Genomic DNA, 19,395 nt, shown 5'->3' with positions numbered 1-19,395 from the left:
TATGGAGTCTGCTCATATGCAGAATTTCATAATCATTTTTTAGTTTCTGAATTTTCTCTTAATATGTTTTATTCTATGAATCCATTAAGAAGATAGAAAATTTTATGAAGATAGAAAGTTTTATGTAAGGGTTAACAAATGTGCTGCTTAATATCCCTGACATTATATTTTTTTTTTATTTCTGTTCGAATAGCACAAGTATATTTTTTCTCCCAAAAAAAAGTCTACAGCCAGCAGAACTTCTGTTTACATCAATTACTCGGTTCTCACCCCATTTTCTATACCAGGGTATAGATAAAGTGATATCTCTCTCCGCACATTCACACAAAACTAATTCTTTGACTTTGCAAGTAAGAATACTAAATACCCAAATCAAGGCACAGATACAAGGACAGAACGGGCGTAGAAATGTGAAAGGAGCTATATATAAATGGGAATGGAGCCATATTTCTATATCCTAAAGAAGGAGGTCCTATCCCAGCTCAGTCAGGGGGTGACGGCATCAGTTCAATGGTCAGGGTGGAAATCTGGGCAGAGTTATAGGCTCTTGGAATTGCCTGGAGGTGCAGAGGAAGAAAGAGACACAAAGAGAATCCTATAATTTGGGTGCACCGATTTGGATGAACAGCGATGATCTATGTTTTCCCTCTCTCCTGCGGCCATCATGGGAACTGGCTGTAAATTGTTTTGATGGGAAAGGCATCACCCAAACTGGTTCAACTGATGAGTTAGTATGGTCGATGGGGCCCAACAGAATGTCTGCTAGAGTCAAGGACTTATACTCGGCTGCCTCATCCCTTCTTCCGCCGCTTACCGGCCCATCCTTTCCCTTCATTTTCTGGAAATCTAACTGTCATCTAAAGGCGATTTTATTTTCATGGCTGCTTTTCTCCAATAGGATCCTGTCTTGGGAAGTTTTGCAGAGAAAGGGATGGTTGGGGCCCGGTAGATGTTCAATGTGCTGCCAGGCTTCTGAATCATCCCTCCATATGTTTTTCCAATGTTCGGCTTCATCCCAGGTCTGGTATGATCTTTCCCTTTCTTTTGGTTTTCCTTTCCAGGTGTTCGCCTCTGTCCAGGATGCTTTCAGATGGTGGTCCGTTCAACGATCAGAATGGAGATCGATTTTCATTTATACGTGCTGGCTCTTATGGAAATGGCGGAACGAATTCATTTTCCAGGATTCAAAGAACCCCATTTCCTCCATTCTGATTCTTTTATCTGCATTCTCTGAACAGTTTTGAATCTGATTTCTGGATCCCGCATTCAACGGGCTTGCTTCTCAATTGTCAATGCTTTGTTTCAGCCTTATCTCTGGATGTTGCCATCCTTCTGTTATTTGGTTTGTATAACCGTTCTGCTCGTTTTGATCCTGAAGTGTTTACCTTTGGTCCTCTTATGTTGACAGGTTTGTTTGGACGGCTTTCTCTCATTGGTGTATTTATCAGCTCTCGTGGCTCATTATCTTCCCATTATGCTCTGAATCTGTCTATTCATGGCCAATGTTTTTTCATATGGTCTGATATTTGTATTTTGCCTATTATATACTCTTAATATAATACCATGCCATTTTTCTCTCAGAAAAAAAAAATAATTTGGGTGCAGAGAAAAGAGAGAACCACACAATTGGGCTGCAGAGAAAGAAGTGAAGGAAATGGCAGCCATTGTGTGCATTTGTGTGTTGTTTTTATAAAATGAATGTTCTCTATCTATCAACAAACAAGGTAAAATAAATGTTCTCTATCTATCAACAAACAGGGTTATATCAAGAAATAAAATTAAAATGATTTAAAGAGAAATCATCAGTTCTATTTCTCTGCTTTTCGAGAAGGCTCCAGACTGCAACAAAATTTAATTTAACAAACAAAAGGAAGCATATTTTAGAGTGGTCATACTTTTCATTTGAAAATTCTCTGAGGCTTTACCTGAAGCTCTGAATAGAGAGATAACTATTGTACAAAAGAAAAATTAAACTCCACTGTTTTCTATCTCCTGATAAATTTGTCTACTATGAGTTTAACTATTTTTTAATGAGGCGATTTTTTAACCGTTTCACTGAAATCTGATGATACGATTTTTGGTGAGATCACAATGTTTCATTGTATTTTTCAGTACAAAAATGGATTCAATGTCCTGAAAAATCCCTTAAACATTTGAATTGTGCAAATTCAACAACTTAAAGCTAAAATTTCCCCTATTTCTAATCAGAAACTATGGTTTTAACAATTTCTACTCATATTTTGGGCAAAATCAACCAAAAAAAATCAAAAGTGGTGTCATTAAACAACTGTGTTAATGCATTATCAGGTGACACCTTATCTCTAATTTTATCAGTACAAGTAAGATATTTAATATCACAATGTAGGGTTTGATTAATCTATTTCTGTACAAAATAAACCAGGTGAATATACTAAGTGAATACTTGGACGATGTAACTCTCCTTTTTTGTAATTATATAAGCCAGCATTTTCTCAAGTTCAATCGATCCTGTCAAACACCTAAACTGATTGTATTTTCAATGAACATGGAGTAGACTGACCTGTGTCACAAGGGCATAAAGTGGAAGTGTGATGTAACTACATAGAAACTGCACAGCAACCCTAGACACAAACACAAGCAACCCAAGGTAATCCTTATCAGATGATAATGGTATTGTCACCTAATTTACCTGAAATTTATATACGGAAGAGTGACACATTTAAATATTCAAATTACAGAATGTGTCACCCTCAAGGTGGACAATGAAGGCTGGGTTTAATAAGGAAATTAAAGACTCAGTACAAACTGAGAGATAAGGTTCCATTTTTGCTGATGTCGTTTGACATTGAAAGTTTTGGGCCGAAAAGAATTCTGAGTAGACTTAGAAAGCTTCAAAACCGCGTGAGTCTTCCAAAAATACTTTTCCATAAATTCAGGGCTGCAAAACCTTTTTCATGTTGGTTCTTACATTCATTCTGATCTTGCATACTGTTTTTAAACATATCAATATTTATTGTATGCATACATTGCTTTTAGTCCATGAAAAAATAATTGCAGTCCTACTCTGCTTTCATTTGCAAAGCCATCATTCCAGGACTTGATGTAATGGCCATTTGATGATGTGGTAGAAAGTTAGAAGAGCAGTGTTGACACTGTAGGTAGTGGTTATATGCGCTGGTTATAATGGACAAATCTCACAATAATGGTCTTGTATTTCTATAACTCTGTTCTTGACATATTTAAGAACCTGCAGTTTCATGGCAATCTCCAAATTATTCTCTAGAATAGAGGTGAACTGAAGTCCATCTTTCTATATTCTAAAGAAGGAGGTCCTATCCCAGCTCGGTCAGGGGGTGACGGCATCAGTTCAATGGTCAGGGTGGAAATCTGGGCAGAGTTATAGGCTCTTGGAATTGCCTGGAGGTGGCCCTGTTGATTCAGCCTGGTCTTCACATGGACCAGGTACGACTTGAGAGTCCAAATTATACCCAGCAAAGTACTGCTATTAAAAAGTGTTCAAATTATACAAAATAGAATAAGGATTCAAAAATCTCCTTAATTGCTAGCAATAATAATCAAACTAATATGATGACTGTCAGACCTGACTTTCATGACAATATGTAGCAGTGGTCAAACAGTAAAACTTATGTTACATGTAAGATCTCAATAGCAGGCCATATACAAGTACTTGAAGACTAAAATTACCGAACTGGTCAGGAGCACCAACATCTAGAGCAAAGTAGGTGACAAGAGATTGTCCAAAATGATTGGCAGAATGGGCAATAACCACCAAAGAACGAACACTTCAAGCATGGGTAGATAACCAGGGCATTGGTCCATTGATGAGATCAAGTGAGTGTTACGCAGAATCCACCGGGGCTGCATTTTTGCCTAGATCTGCCTCACCAAATTGTATCAGTTTCAAAGGAGTAAAACCCAATGCAAGGCCCATGCCATTTTGGTAGAATAGCAACCTCTTGGACTGGGCAACCCCTTTTGGGGTATGTTTCTCAAATCACTTGTAGAAAACACATTCCAATATGATGGTGAAAAATCAAGATCACTCAAAAACTCGGGGAATGTTTCCTGATGGGATCAATATTTATTGTATGCATACATTGCTTTTAGTCCATGAAAAAATAATTGCAGTCCTACTCTGCTTTAATTTGCAAAGCCATCATTCCAGGACTTGATGTAATGGCCATTTGATGATGTGGTAGAAAGTTAGAAGAGCGGTGTTGACACTGTAGGTAGTGGTTATATGCGCTGGTTATAATGGACAAATCTCACAATAATGGTCTTGTATTTCTATAACTCTGTTCTTGACATATTTAAGAACCTGCAGTTTCATGGCAATCTCCAAATTATTCTCTAGAATAGAGGTGAACTGAAGTCCATCTTTCTATATTCTAAAGAAGGAGGTCCTATCCCAGCTCGGTCAGGGGGTGACGACATCAGTTCAATGGTCAGGGTGGAAATCTAGGCAGAGTTATAGGCTCTTGGAATTGCCTGGAGGTGGCCCTATTGATTCAGCCTGGTCTTCACATGGACCAGGTACGACTTGAGAGTCCAAATTATACCCAGCAAAGTACTGCTACTCAAAAGTGTTCAAATTATACAAAATAGAATAAGGATTCAAAAATCTCCTTAATTGCTAGCAATAATAATCAAACTAATATGATGACTGTCAGACCTGACTTTCATGACAATATGTAGCAGTGGTCAAACAGTAAAACTTATGTTACATGTAAGATCTCAATAGCAGGCCATATACAAGTACTTGAAGACTAAAATTACCGAACTGGTCAGGAGCACCAACATCTAGAGCAAAGTAGGTGACAAGAGATTGTCCAAAATGATTGGCAGAATGGGCAATAACCACCAAAGAACGAACACTTCAAGCATGGGTAGATAACCAGGGCATTGGTCCATTGATGAGATCAAGTGAGTGTTAAGCAGAATCCACCGGGGCTGCATTTTTGCCTGGATCTGCCCCACCAAACTGTATCAGTTTCAAAGGAGTAAAACCCAATGCAAGGCCCAGGCCATTTTGGTAGAATAGCAACCTCTTGGACTGGGCAGCCCCTTTTGGGGTATGTTTCTCAAATCACTTGTAGAAAACACATTCCAAGATGATGGTGAAAAATCAAGATCACTCAAAAACTCGGGGAATGGTACCTGATGGGATCAATATTTATTGTATGCATACATTGCTTTTAGTCCATGAAAAAATAATTGCAGTCCTAGAACACTAGAAAATATACTGAAGAAATTCCAACTCCTTTACCATTTAAAACAATAGAAAATACACTGAAGAAATTCCAACTCCTTTACCATTAACATTTGGAAAAGTTTGTACATAAGCCGGAAGACAAAGGATAAATTTTAAAAGGGGCTATACCTAAAGACAAAGGATAAAGCTTAAAATGCCATGTGCCCGTGGATAGTATTGAATTCCTTGAAAAGGAATACAAATTAGAAGTTGTATACGAAGGATAGTTAAAGTTTAGAACAATAGAAATTACACTGAAGAAATTCTGACTTCTTTAATGTTACAAATTGCAGGGTCAATTTATATGAAATTGTGAGGCTTTTGCATGTGCTATTTGGTAATGTATTGGCCCCAAACAGAATCTGACAAGAGCTCTTATTAAATTGCTAAGACTATATACAAGGACAATCAGAGAATGAATCCCTAATATCATACACAACAAGTGCCTCTCTGGCCCAAAAACGTTCGGATTATCTACCTACCTACTTGAATTCTATGATCTAGATACTTGCACTCACTTAAATAAGGTGACTGTACTTCAATAAAACCTTGCTTTGAAAAAAGGGATGCAGCGATGCAGCATCATTTGAGTTCTGGAAAGAGTTGAAGTCTGCTTCAGTAGTGTGCACAGGAATGCCCTTATTGCCAGTGAACAGGTTTATGGGGCAAAAACTGTCTAACAAACTGAACTAAAAATTATCCATGGTCATTCAAACAACTTCAATTCTATGATCTGGATACTTGTACTATCTTAAACAAAGTGGCCATACTCCAATGAAACCCTGCTAAAACAAATTGATGTAATCTAAGCAAAAAAAGTCCTTTAGATAAACTTATAAACCTTTTATCAGAGGAATACAATGTTTCAATTACTGTTGTTCACCTCAGATTTTGCAGTTCTGTACACTTAGGGAAAATGCACTTTGCCCGGATGGGTTATGGCCATAGGGAACTTGACATCCCTCAACTCTGTTTCTCAGAATGGAATAATTCTCCATAAACTTGAAGTTGTTGAAAGATGCAGTGTGTAGGTGGCTAAAACAGAAAAGGGAAGAGTTTATTGGACCCTTAGATTGTATTAAAAGGCATATTTCAAATATGGTCTTCAGAGGAGAGTGACTTTTGATTAGCCCGGAAAAAAAATTTGTCATAGAGCAAGAGATTCATGGGAAGCTAAAGGGTAGAGCTACATGGGTTGCATAAGGAGATAGTAAATCAAAATTTTTCCATAAGTATGCGAGCCATAAATGGACAATAAATGTGAAGTTTGTATGGAATAATGTGATTCCATCCTTTAATTTATATAGTTGGTGGATTGGTTCTTCTATGGAAGAGTGTTCGTGAGATTCAATTCATCTTTAAGGTTTCTTCCAGCATTTGCTTTTCCAGCAATTTGATTAGGCTTGAATGGAGCTCTCTTTCAAAATTCAGTTGTCTTTTCTAGTTTAATTACTCATCACATAAGGTTTTCTTACCTTGAACAAGTGAACCCTGTGAGAGAAAAAAAGAGAAGGTATGTGAGGGAGCTGGCAATTTCTAATGGAGCTGTGTGAGGTTTGTGGGTTTTTTTTAGGGAGTGAGTGAAAGGGAGGGTGCAGAGCAGGAGTTGTTTTATTCTTGTCTTAGGATGTGATAATCTAGTGCAAACTTGGAATAGGTCAAAGAAGCAACTTCTTTGCAAAATTAATAGTAATGTGAATTAGAAACACTTCACGACATTCAAGTTTCTAGGTGATAGTAGATTGATTAAATGGAAAAATTGAACTCAAAATTCTCCATTTAGAATCATGGCAGAGGAATATTTGTTGTAGCTATAGGGAAAACAGTGTTTTACCAAATATGCTCTCAAAACAAGCTTTGTTTCCAAATTATGGAGTCTGCTCATATGCAGAATTTCATAATCATTTTTTAGTTTCTGAATTTTCTCTTAATATGTTTTATTCTATGAATCCATTAAGAAGATAGAAAGTTTTATGAAGATAGAAAGTTTTATGTAAGGGTTAACAAATGTGATGCTTAATATCCCTAACATTATATATATTTTTTTATTTCTGTTCGAATAGCACAAGTATATTTTTTCTCCCAAAAAAAAGTCTACAGCCAGCAGAACTTCTGTTTACGTCAATTACTCGGTTCTCACCCCATTTTCTCTACCGGGGTATAGATAAAGTGATATCTCTCTCCGCACATTCACACAAAACTAATTCTTTGACTTTGCAAGTAAGAATACTAAATACCCAAATCAAGGCACAGATACAAGGACAGAACGGGCATAGAAATGTGAAAGGAGCTATATATAAATGGGAATGGAGCCATCTTTCTATATCCTAAAGAAGGAGGTCCTATCCCAGCTCGGTCAGGGGGTGACGGCATCAGTTCAATGGTCAGGGTGGAAATCTGGGCAGAGTTATAGGCTCTTGGAATTGCCTGGAGGTGCAGAGGAAGAAAGAGACACAAAGAGAATCCTATAATTTGGGTGCAGAGAAAAGAGAGAACCACACAATTGGGCTGCAGAGAAAGAAGTGAAGGAAATGGCAGTCATTGTGTGCATTTGTGTGTTGTTTTTATAAAATGAATGTTCTCTATCTATCAACAAACAGGGTAAAATAAATGTTCTCTATCTATCAACAAACAGGGTTATATCAAGAAATAAAATTAAAATGATTTAAAGAGAAATCATCATTTCTATTTCTCTGCTTTTCTAGAAGGCTCCAGACTGCAACAAAATTTAATTTAACAAACAAAAGGAAGCATATTTTAGAGTGGTCATACTTTTCATTCGAAAATCCTCTGAGGCTTTACCTGAAGCTCTGAATAGAGAGATAACTGCTGTACAAAAGAAAAATTAAACTCCACTGTTTTCTATCTCCTGATAAATTTGTCTACTATGAGTTTAACTATTTTTTAATGAGGCGATTTTTTAACCGTTTCACCGAAATCTGATGATACGATTTTTGGTGAGATCACAATGTTTCATTGTATTTTTGAGTACAAAAATGGATTCAATGTCCTGAAAAATCCCTTAAACATTTGGATTGTGCAAATTCAACAACTTAAAGCTAAAATTTCCCCTATTTCTAATCAGAAACTATGGTTTTAACAATTTCTACTCATATTTTGGGCAAAATCAACCAAAAAAAATCAAAAGTGGTGTCATTAAACAACTGTGTTAATGCATTATCAGGTGACACCTTATCTCTAATTTTATCAGTACAAGTAAGATATTTAATATCACAATGTAGGGTTTGATTAATCTATTTCTGTACAAAATAAACCAGGTGAATATACTAAGTGAATACTTGGACGATGTAACTCTCCTTTTTTGTAATTATATAAGCCAGCATTTTCTCAAGTTCAATCGATCCTGTCAAACACCTAAACTGATTGTATTTTCAATGAACATGGAGTAGACTGACCTGTGTCACAAGGGCATAAAGTGGAAGTGTGATGTAACTACATAGAAACTGCACAGCAACCCTAGACACAAACACAAGCAACCCAAGGTAATCCTTATCAGATGATAATGGTATTGTCACCTAATTTACCTGAAATTTATATACGGAAGAGTGAAACATTTAAATATTCAAATTACAGAATGTGTCACCCTCAAGGTGGACAATGAAGGTTGGGTTTAATAAGGAAATTAAATACTCAATACAAACTGAGAGATAAGGTTCCATTTTTGTTGATGTCGTTTGACATTGAAAGTTTTGGGCCGAAAAGAATTCTGAGTAGACTTAGAAAGCTTCAAAACCGCGTGAGTCTTCCAAAAAGACTTTTCCATAAATTGAGGGCTGCAAAACCTTATTCATGCTGGTTCTTACATTCATTCTGATCTTGCATACTGTTTTTAAACATATCAATATTTATTGTATGCATACATTGCTTTTAGTCCATGAAAAAATAATTGCAGTCCTACTCTGCTTTCATTTGCAAAGCCATCATTCCAGGACTTGATGTAATGGCCATTGGATGATGTGGTAGAAAGTTAGAAGTGCAGTGTTGACACTGTAGGTAGTGGTTATATGCGCTGGTTATAATGGACAAATCTCACAATAATGGTCTTGTATTTCTATAACTCTATTCTTGACGTATTTAAGAACCTGCAGTTTCATGGAAATCTCCAAATTATTCTCTAGAATAGAAGTGAACTGAAGTCCATCTTTCTATATTCTAAAGAAGGAGGTCCTATCCCAGCTCGGTCAGGGGGTGATGGCATCAGTTCAATGGTCAGGGTGGAAATCTGGGCAGAGTTATAGGCTCTTGGAATTGCCTAGAGGTGGTCCTGTTGATTCAGCCTGGTCTTCACATGGACCAGGTACGACTTGAGAGTCCAAATTATACCCAGCAAAGTACTGCTATTAAAAAGTGCTCAAATTATACAAAATAGAATAGGGATTCAAAAGTCTCCTTAATTGCTAGCAATAATAATCAAACTAATATGATGACTGTCAGACCTGACTTTCATGACAATATGTAGTAGTGGTCAAACAGTATAACTTACGTTACATGTAAGATCTCAGTCAAAGTAAAATCAAAGTACTAAGAGACTAGAGGAATAATAGTCACATCAAACAGCAGTACAAAGGGCCTATTAAAACGAAGTGGTCAACCAGCAACTGCGATCTATCATGATGCCAGAAGTATATAAACAAATTCCTAAAACCTTGAACTGTATTGGGAAGATATGTAGATCACCAGATAATGCAAACATATTTTTACAATCTAAATACTGAAATGGGCAGATGGATAAATCCCTAACTCTGCAGCTCGAGGTGTGTGATCAATGAGGCAGTAGCTAGGATGAACAACGCACTCAAAAAATGACCTTCAGTGAACCAGGACTTACAGCTCTGCCGCATTGACACAGAACCAGAGTTTATGATATTAACACGATTTCTCACACTTCGGGAAGACTTGGTTGATAGCAGGACGCACGCCACCTCTCAATTCGCGCGGAACCAGTGCTTGAAGATTTATATGGGCGTTCTCCCTAGCAGTGGCCAAGAAATCGCAGTAGCAGTGGCCAAGAAATCGCAGTGAAATGCATAACGAAAGTGTTCGGTAGGGAATGACAGGGTTAGTGGGACGCATGTAGCACTGGAGCCCGGTTCAGCTGCGCGGATGAAACTATTCGACCCGATGCCAAATGAAACGCCCAAACTGTTTAGGCAATTTTTTTGAATCAACGATCAACGGTTGAAATTGTTTCAATCGTCTAAAATATAATCGTGTGGATTACAAGATGACAGGTAAACAGAATAATCGTGTGACTTACAAGATGACAGGTAAGCAAAGAAGGAAATTGATCTCAGAGAAAAACGCCTTACAGCGTAAAAAGTACTTGGGCGCATTAAGTACTTGGGCGCATTAGGGTGATGAGAGGAAGAGAGGTGGGAGGCCCATATGGGAGTGGGATCCTCCCACTATTATTATATTTCAAAAGAATTATAATCATTGTTATTTATGAAGTCCGGGAGCCTTGGAGTTGAGTTAATGAGGGTGTTCAAAGAGTCCGTAATCTTTTATAAATTGAATTTATTTTTCTTTCGGGTTTCAAGCATTCGTTTTATATATATTTTTATTAAATTATATTTAATACTTTGTTATTATATATACAAAATGCATTGTTTTTGTTTTTATTATATGGTTAGTCTATTATATAGGTTTTTGAATCTGGAGGTTTTGTAGAGTAATTTAAATTAATAAAATAATATTTAATTAAAAATCTCGATGATGGGTCTTGATTGTGACCGGAAATATTGATTCAAATTCATAATGTGGATTTATCTCCAATTTTTTACTCTTCAAAATCCATTCACGGAAACCTTCAAATAGAACTATTTACAAATTAATTAAACTAATTACAATTAACTTAATTAATTTAGGTTAGTAAAATAATTTAATTAAATAATAATATTATGAAAATTAGTTTAATTAACTAAAATTAGTCTAATTAATTAAATAATTATATTTACATATTAAAAATTAATTAATTTACAAATAAAGTAAAATGTATTTTGTACATTTTTAATCTTACGAAATGAAAATCACTGAAATTTTGAATAAGCGCAATTTGTAAACCATATTCCAAACTTAGCAAAATCAAAGTTGTTGGAAAGCTTGCAAGAAACTGCACTCGATGAGGCAAACAAAGTGGAAAACCGAGAAGAATAAAAATCCCGCAAAAGAAACCAAATGAAAGCATTGAAGAGGTGATATGACCAAAATTTACATAAAGGATCCTCATTATTATTGTGAAGATAATAAAGTAAAAAATGAGGGGTTATTGTTTTTCCACAACATGGAGATACCCAACATTATGTCTATCTTTTTAAAATCTATGGTGTACTCATGCACGCTTTGCCCTAGCTTTTGCCTACAGTGGTGCCATCGAATCCACTAACCCTCTACATACCCAATAGGATAAAATTGTGACTTTATGAGTCTTATGAATTCACCCCACTTAGTCATTGGAGGTTCTCCCTCCAACCTTAAGGTATCTATGTGTCTTTCCCACCAAGTCAGTGCATGGTCCTCTAATTTCAGCTACGCAGATGAAATATTTTGTTCTTCCTCAATTTGATGGACAATTAAATACACTTCTGGTTGTTGCAACCAATGATTTAGCTTCAGAGCGTCGATCTTGTCATGGTATGTCTTTATATCATCCTTCGCTTCCACGTTTAATATGGGTTTTGATTTATTCACGACACTTGAATTGGGTTGACCTTTTTTAGTTCCTTTCTTCGGTGAGTTTTTTATTTCTTCCCGATCTCCTAATCCCCCTTCTGATTTGTACTCTTGTGCATTGGAACCCCCATCTGCTTTGAATATCCCAAGCTTATTGCATAGGACTACCATGAGGATATTTACATTACGATTTATATCCACAACTTGTTGTTCTAGCCGTGAAAACCTCTCCTTTGCATAATCATGCGGGTTATTCACAAATTTGTCAGCGATGATTAGGGTTTTACAACTTTTGGCCCAACATATCTAGATCCCATGAAAATCTCCAAGATATACCCAAAGAAACTTGCTCTAATACCATTATGATCTGTAAACTATCATGGATATTCCACTGAATAGTTTGTCATAATAGATGATCCAGATTTAAAGAGGAATGCAAAAGATTACAGATATAACCATAAATACAAAGATGCAGTAGAAATATCACTTAATTTCATTAATAGCAAATACTGAAATATGCTTACAAATAGAATGGAAATCGGACTAGCTCGAGTGATGGTAGATTATCTCTGAGAAGAGATGTGGCGGCTACATGCCTCTGAACTGTGCTATAATGAGGCTTGAGGGCATATTTATTATTGAGAAGCAATGGAAAACCCCAAACATCCAAAAACCTAACCCTAGGAGATGAAACACCTAGGGTTAGGGTACACCTAGGGTTACGCCTAGATGGAACTATGGGCCCTGTTGGGGTAAATTGGTACATCAACTTCCCGGGGTCGTAACTTTTGGCATACGATCTCCGTTTGATGCATATGATACCTCATTAGAAAGATCTATCCGAGGACTACAACCATTGACAATGAAAACCAAGTTCATTCTTTATATTCGCCAGAGGTGATTTTCCCAAAAAATGCAATTTAGGGCCTCAAAACGGCTCCGGAAGTTCAGGACCCGAAAAACTGCCAAAAATAGTAAATTGTGCTACAATTAAGGAAACTGAAAAACTAAAAGAAAAACTGGTGGCGGTCAAAGTGAAATAGGCGGGTGGCCACCAATATCCACTTGGATCATTCCTCCCTCCTTACAAAGAAATGGTCCCCATTACGTTGAGTTCCTCCATGAGATGATGAAACTTCTGCTGAACTTGGTCCCTAGTGAGGCGCTTGCCATGGTGAAGGACTTGGTCTGCTTTGACAAATCAATATAGTTGGACTATTTGATGTCAAGTGTTCTTGATCTGCGTGTCCATGATCCAATCAATTGTGGCTTGTTGCATGCAGTCTGGATTTAACTCTGTAGGTGTGATTTGTTCTGCAATGTCTGATGTGTCCAGCAATGGTGGGAAGTATGGTCGAAGGCATTCCACATTGAACACTGCGTGAAATCCAAGGAATGGGAGAATGTTGACCTCAAATGCATTGTCTCCCATAGCCTTGGTAATGGTGTAAGTACCATATCATAGTGGTTTGAGTTTTTTATAGGCTCCGGTAAGGTGTTCCTTCTACAAATTCAACCAGACTTTGTCGCCCACCTGAAACTTGTGTGATACCCAATGTTGATCATGTCATTTCTTGTACTTTGCATTTGATTTCTCTAGAATGTCATGGACCTACTGGCAAATGTGTTGGATGTCCTCAATGAAGTTGTTTTCCTTATTGGCTTCGGACTGGACATGAGCCGAATCTGCCTGATTAGCTACAAATGGTATGGCCACATCAATGGGACATAGTGTCTGGAATCCCAAGCCCACCTAAAAAGGATTGTGGTCAGTCAAGCTCTAGAGAGCCTGGTTATAGCTATGCTGGACATAAGGGAGACTCTCATCCCATGTTTGTAGATTCTTTGAGTTGTACATGCATAGAATGTGTACGATCATCCTGTTGACGACCTCTGTTTGGCCATCAGTTTGGGGATGGAAAGTTGTGGACTTAGTGAGCTTGGTATCCAACATCGACCAGGGACTGGACCAAAATGTATTAAGGAACTTGTTGTCCCGATCTGAGATGATAGACTATGGGATCCCAAAGTGTACCCACACTCATTCAAAGAAGAGTTTAACAGTGGCTTCTGCTTTGATATTCTTCTTGTAGGGTTCCATAATGGCCATCTTCGAGAATCTATCGACGACCAAAAAAACACAATCATTTCCATGCTTAGTAGAAGGAAGGCCCGACATGTAATCCATGGAGATGGATTCCCAAGGTCGACTAGGGATAGGAAACAGAGTATAGAGGCCTTGCTTCTTGATGGTCAGTTTGGCAATGGCGCAGGCAGTGCAGGATCTGATGTACTTCCCGACATCATGTCGAAGATTCGGCCAATAGAAATACTTCTGCAATACTGCCACCATTTTCTCAACCCTGAAATGCCCAGTGGCCTGACTGTAGTGTGCTTCCTAAATAATCTTGGCTCGTTCACTTGAAGGAACACAAAGGTGTCCCAGGTGACATAACAGGGCATCCTGGAGGTGAAAATCTAGAACTTGCTGACCCTTCAAGAGCATCTGGTATGTGTGGCCGAATTCTTGGTCACTTTTGTAGAGAAGTGGCCAAGCAGAAGTCTCATGCCCACAAGAGTTGAGCATAGTGGTTAATGCCATGATCGGTGGTCGGCTGAGGTAGTTTGCAACATTATTGGTGTTGCCCTTCTTGTACTTGATATTCAAATGGAATCGTTGCAAGTATGTGGACCACTTCTAATGGCAATCATTCTGCAACTTCCCTTTCATTTGTATGAAATGCAGGGGTCAATGGTCGGTGTGGATGACCGTTTCCTTCCCCAAAATGTAATGCTTCCATTGTTGGCAGACCTGCAAAATGGAATACATCTCTTTGTCATAAGTGGGATACTTTCGGACTATGTCTGAAATTGTCTCACTGTTATATGCCACTAGATGCCCTTGTTGAGTAAGGACTGCCCCAATAATATAGTCAGAGGAATTTGCCTTGATCTCAAATGGTTGTTGCAAGTCTGGTAATGTGAGTACTGGTGTAGATTAAAGGTGGTGTTTCAACTCTACGAATGCCTTCTATTGAGATTCAAACCAAAATAATTTTTCTTTCACTCCTCCCTTGGTGACTTGACTCAAGGGCAAAGTGATATGAGAGAAACCCAACATGAAACTATGACATTAATTGGCAAGACCCAAAAAGCTACAGAGCTCTATCAGAGTGGTTAGGGATGGCCAATCCTGAATGACTTGGATCTTGGTTGGATCCACATGCACCCCTCCCTTCATCAATAATGTATCCCAAATACTGAACCTTGGTCATGCCAAAAGTGCATTTCTCCAAATTAACACAGAGCTTGTGTTGTCGCATTGTTTGGAGAACCTGTTAGATGTGGTGGAGGTGCTCTTCCCAACTCTGAATGAAGATCAGGATGTCATCCAAGTATACCACTACAAATGAGTTGGTGAATGGTCGCATGATGTCATCCATCAGCCTCATGAAGGTTGTAGGAGCATTCGTCAACTTGACATGTATAATCAACCATTCGAAAAGGCCCTCCTTGGCTTTGAAGGTAGTCTTCCACACATCAAAGGGTTTGATTGGTACCTGGTGATATCCAGACTTCAAGTCAATCTTGCTAAAACATTTTCCCCCCTTGAGTTGGTCCAGAAGGTTATCAATCCGTGGTATCGGGTACCTATTCTAAACAGTGATCTTGTTCAGCGCTTGATAATCAATACAGAGTCTCAAAGTCCCATCCTTCTTCTATACCAACACGAACGGGCTCCCATAGGGCGATGAACTCGATCGGATGTGACCTTTCTCTGGTAGCTCCTGAATATGCCTCTTGATTTCATTTTTCTCCATAATGGAGCACCAATAGATTGGTCCATTGGGAAACGATGCACCTGGGGTCAGATCGATGGATTGCTTGACCTGATAGTGCAGATGCACCCCTACGAGGGAGGTGAAGATGTCCTTGTACTCCTCCTTGACCTTGTCCATCTAATGTTGTCGTGAGGAGGGGCCCTGTCTAGAGGTCGTGGCCATCGTCTTCTTCTTTCCCTAAGGTAATATCATCTGGAAAACAAATTTCTCAGTTTTGGAAATGACCTTACTGCATTGTTTTGCAGTAACCAAAGAGATGGTGGTAGGCAGTGCTACCTCTGGTATCCTATATAACTTATTTCCCAACGTAACAATAACAGGCCGAGGCGTTGACTCATACACAAAATGTCACTTCCACAAGTATGGTTGGCCTAATAATACATCACAAACATCAAGGGGAGCAATATCACATAATACCTCATCCATGAAGGGCTTGATGTTGTATGGAAGATGGCACTATTGGCTCACGTGAAGATCCTGTCCTTGGTGAATCCACCCGATGGTGTATGGTTGTGGGTGTGTTGTGGTCGGTAAGCCCAACCGATTCATGACCTCTGCTGAAATGAGGTTCTTTTGGCTCCTACTGTCGACAATGAACTGTAGTGGGGAACCCTTTATCCACATCTGAGAGTGGAAGAGGCACTCCTCCTCCTCTGGATCTTTGGGTTCCTCCTTTTGGATCTTCATGGTGGAAATGATGCCGTTGCGCTCCACATTGCTAATTTGCTTCCCTTTTTCATTCCCCTTGTCGGGTTCTGACTCAGAATCAGAACATGCATTTGATTTTGAAGCCTTCAGCTTGGCCACTAGTGAATGCTTGGACTGACACACACTTGTGTTGTGAGTGGAGCTCTTATGGAACTCTCACCACTTTCTCGTGTCCTTCTTCGGCTTCGTAGTGTTGTTCTTTTCTTTCGACTTTGGCAGGTTTTCCTGGACCGCCCCGCCTTGGCTTTTTCCTTTGTTCTGTAATTTGGGGGCACCTTTCCCTGTCTTCATATTGGCATATCTAAAGCCTCACTTCTTCTGTTTAAACTTCTACTCAATCTTGATGTGTATCGGTACGCTATGCTGAGCGAGGAGATGTCCAAGAACTCCATCTTGTCTTGGATGTACCTATGTAGGCAGTCGCGGCACTTCAGTACCAAATGTTTCTTAAAATCCTTAATACCCAAGTTCATGTGAAGGGTATGAAAAACATTGGTAAACTCCAGCACATCTTGGTCCCTTCCCTGCCGCAGCGTGGTCCACTTTATGTACTTATTCTCATAGCTCTCAACAGGGTAGTACTGCTCCTTGATGGTGTCCTGGAATGAATTCCAAGTGGGTGCGGCTGAAAACAGTGAGGTCATACTTTCATCCTTCTGTTCATAGTAGGTTTCCCACCAGTCCTTGACATGGGGGGCGGCTTTGAGAAGAGAAAAAGTAATATTTTCCCAGTTGGAAAAATCATGAACAGAAAAATATCCTTCTAGCCGATTTAATAATTTATCTACGGTGTCTGCATCTATTTGGACCTCAAATATGGGAATTTCAAAGTTTACTTGTACCTTAAACGGAGTGGAGCCTCCAGAGTGGTTGTTGGATGTGGATGCGCTGTCGATGGGCAACCATTGAAGGATCTGGGCAAAGTTATCCATCATCACGTTCCTTTATTTCTCTAAGGCCTCCTTGAGAAATATTTTGATAGGATCTCTTGCTCCCTCATCTTTCTTTTCTTCCCCAATGGGCTGCCATCGGGGTTTGCGAGGCTGAACTTGCAAAGGTTCAACCAGATCGAGCCCTAACTTCTTATATCCCGACCTCGTTGGGGACATGCAAAGAAAACAGACAAAGAGCAGACCGTTCTAATACCACTGGTCCATATTTAAATAGGAACACAACAAATTATAGATATAACCATAAATACAATGATGAAGAAGAAATAACACTTCATTTCATTAATATAAAATACTGAAATATGCTTACAAACAGAATGGAAATAAGACTAGCTCAGGCGATGGTAGCTTATCTATGAGAAGAGATGTGGCGGATACATGCCTCTGAACTGTGTTACAATGAGGCTTGAGGGCCTATTTATTATTGAGAAGCAATGGAAAACCCCAGATATCCAAAAAACTAACCCTAGGAGATGAAACGCCAAATTGTGGGCCCCATTGGGGTAAATTGGTACATCCTTCCTGTTATAGACATTTTTGTGCCTTGCAACTCTAAGCATGAAATGTCCATAAACCAAGGGCTCCTAAGTCCCTAAAAGTTTTGTTCTAACCCCTAAAGGAACAAGGTCAACAAATTACAGCTTCTCCCAGAAGTTCTCCACCAGAAACTGCTCTAAATAAGTCAAAACAGGATCATTTCAGTTGCTCCACTAGCTAGGTGCGTTGCATTGCACCTAAATACACTGGCTAGGTGCGTTGCAATGCACCTAAATGCACTATGAGGGTGCGTTGGGCGAGAAATGACAAATGGTAGTGTCATTCCACGAGGTGGAGAGACAATGGAAGCTTCCAGAATCTTCTCCTATGACACTTGCCTCACTGAATTCGACCAAGGATGAGTAAGAGGCCTTTAGTCTCCAAGTGGAAGCAAGAACTGACAGAGAGAAAACACTAATCAAATCACAAGCTGACTCATCCTCCTTACACATATCTATATATGGATCCCTCATCTCAGAGATCCAGAGGCTGGAATTTTGCACATTGTAAGGAATTGCTGTTGGTTTTGAGACAAACATCAGAGTATTGGGTGATTTATGCTTTGTTGGAGGTGAAGAGGGGCTTCTTTGTTGGGAGGTAGATGCTGGGTCAGGAACCATCGGTTGTAACTCCTCCTGGATCTTCTTGTTTATCAATAAAAACTATTTGAGTTTTTCCTCCATGCTTTTGTATCATTGATGCTTGTTACATTTGTATGGTTAACTTAAATCTGATCCTAAGTTGTTTATGAATATAGATCCATGTCTTTGTATAGTGTTCTTCTTCTGTGATCTTACAGGTACTTGGTGAAGCTGGGCAAGTAAGGGAGCAGGTAGCTGGAAGCTATCAAATAAGAGAGGGATTGGATCAAAGGATTAGCGCAAGACACAGGTTGGTTCTTTCTATTCCTCTCTATCTATAGTTCATAAAGGAAATACAAAAGTAGTTTTTCTCTATTTGTTTCTAAGGCAGCTATCACACCTTAGTGGGATAGAGCAGTTCTAAATAGACACTTTTCCCGGTAACAAAATGGCGACTCCACTGGGGAGAATGTCTAATTAGTTTGTTTGTGTATCTCTATGTTGTTTGTTCCATAAACTTATAAGTAGCATTCGAACTGCATTTGCCATAACAAATGCAAAGTAGACATCTGCTGCTTCAATCCATTCACTGGATCTGTTTATGATTTGAACAACTGATTCACAAACTATCTGATTGCCCTTGTGATAGCTCTTAGACCCTCCTTAGATCTACCCCTGATTGTGCATTACTAATTGCTTTCACTCGGCTAAAAACCAAATACTGAACTGCAAACTGTGACCCAGAACCCAGAAAAATTCTCGTTTCTGGCCCAGCGCAGGTACTGTTAAGAGATCCTGCATTTCAACACACTTCCCGAAAGGGCAACCTGTGT

The sequence above is a fragment of the Pinus tabuliformis genome, chromosome 4_2 (genome assembly GCF_031772625.1).
Source record: "Pinus tabuliformis cultivar Carrire ecotype Pingquan chromosome 4_2, CPIR1, whole genome shotgun sequence".
Lineage (NCBI taxonomy): Eukaryota > Viridiplantae > Streptophyta > Pinopsida > Pinales > Pinaceae > Pinus > Pinus tabuliformis.
The sequence above is the reverse complement of the archived record's forward strand: the minus strand, read 5'-3'. Positions refer to the sequence as shown.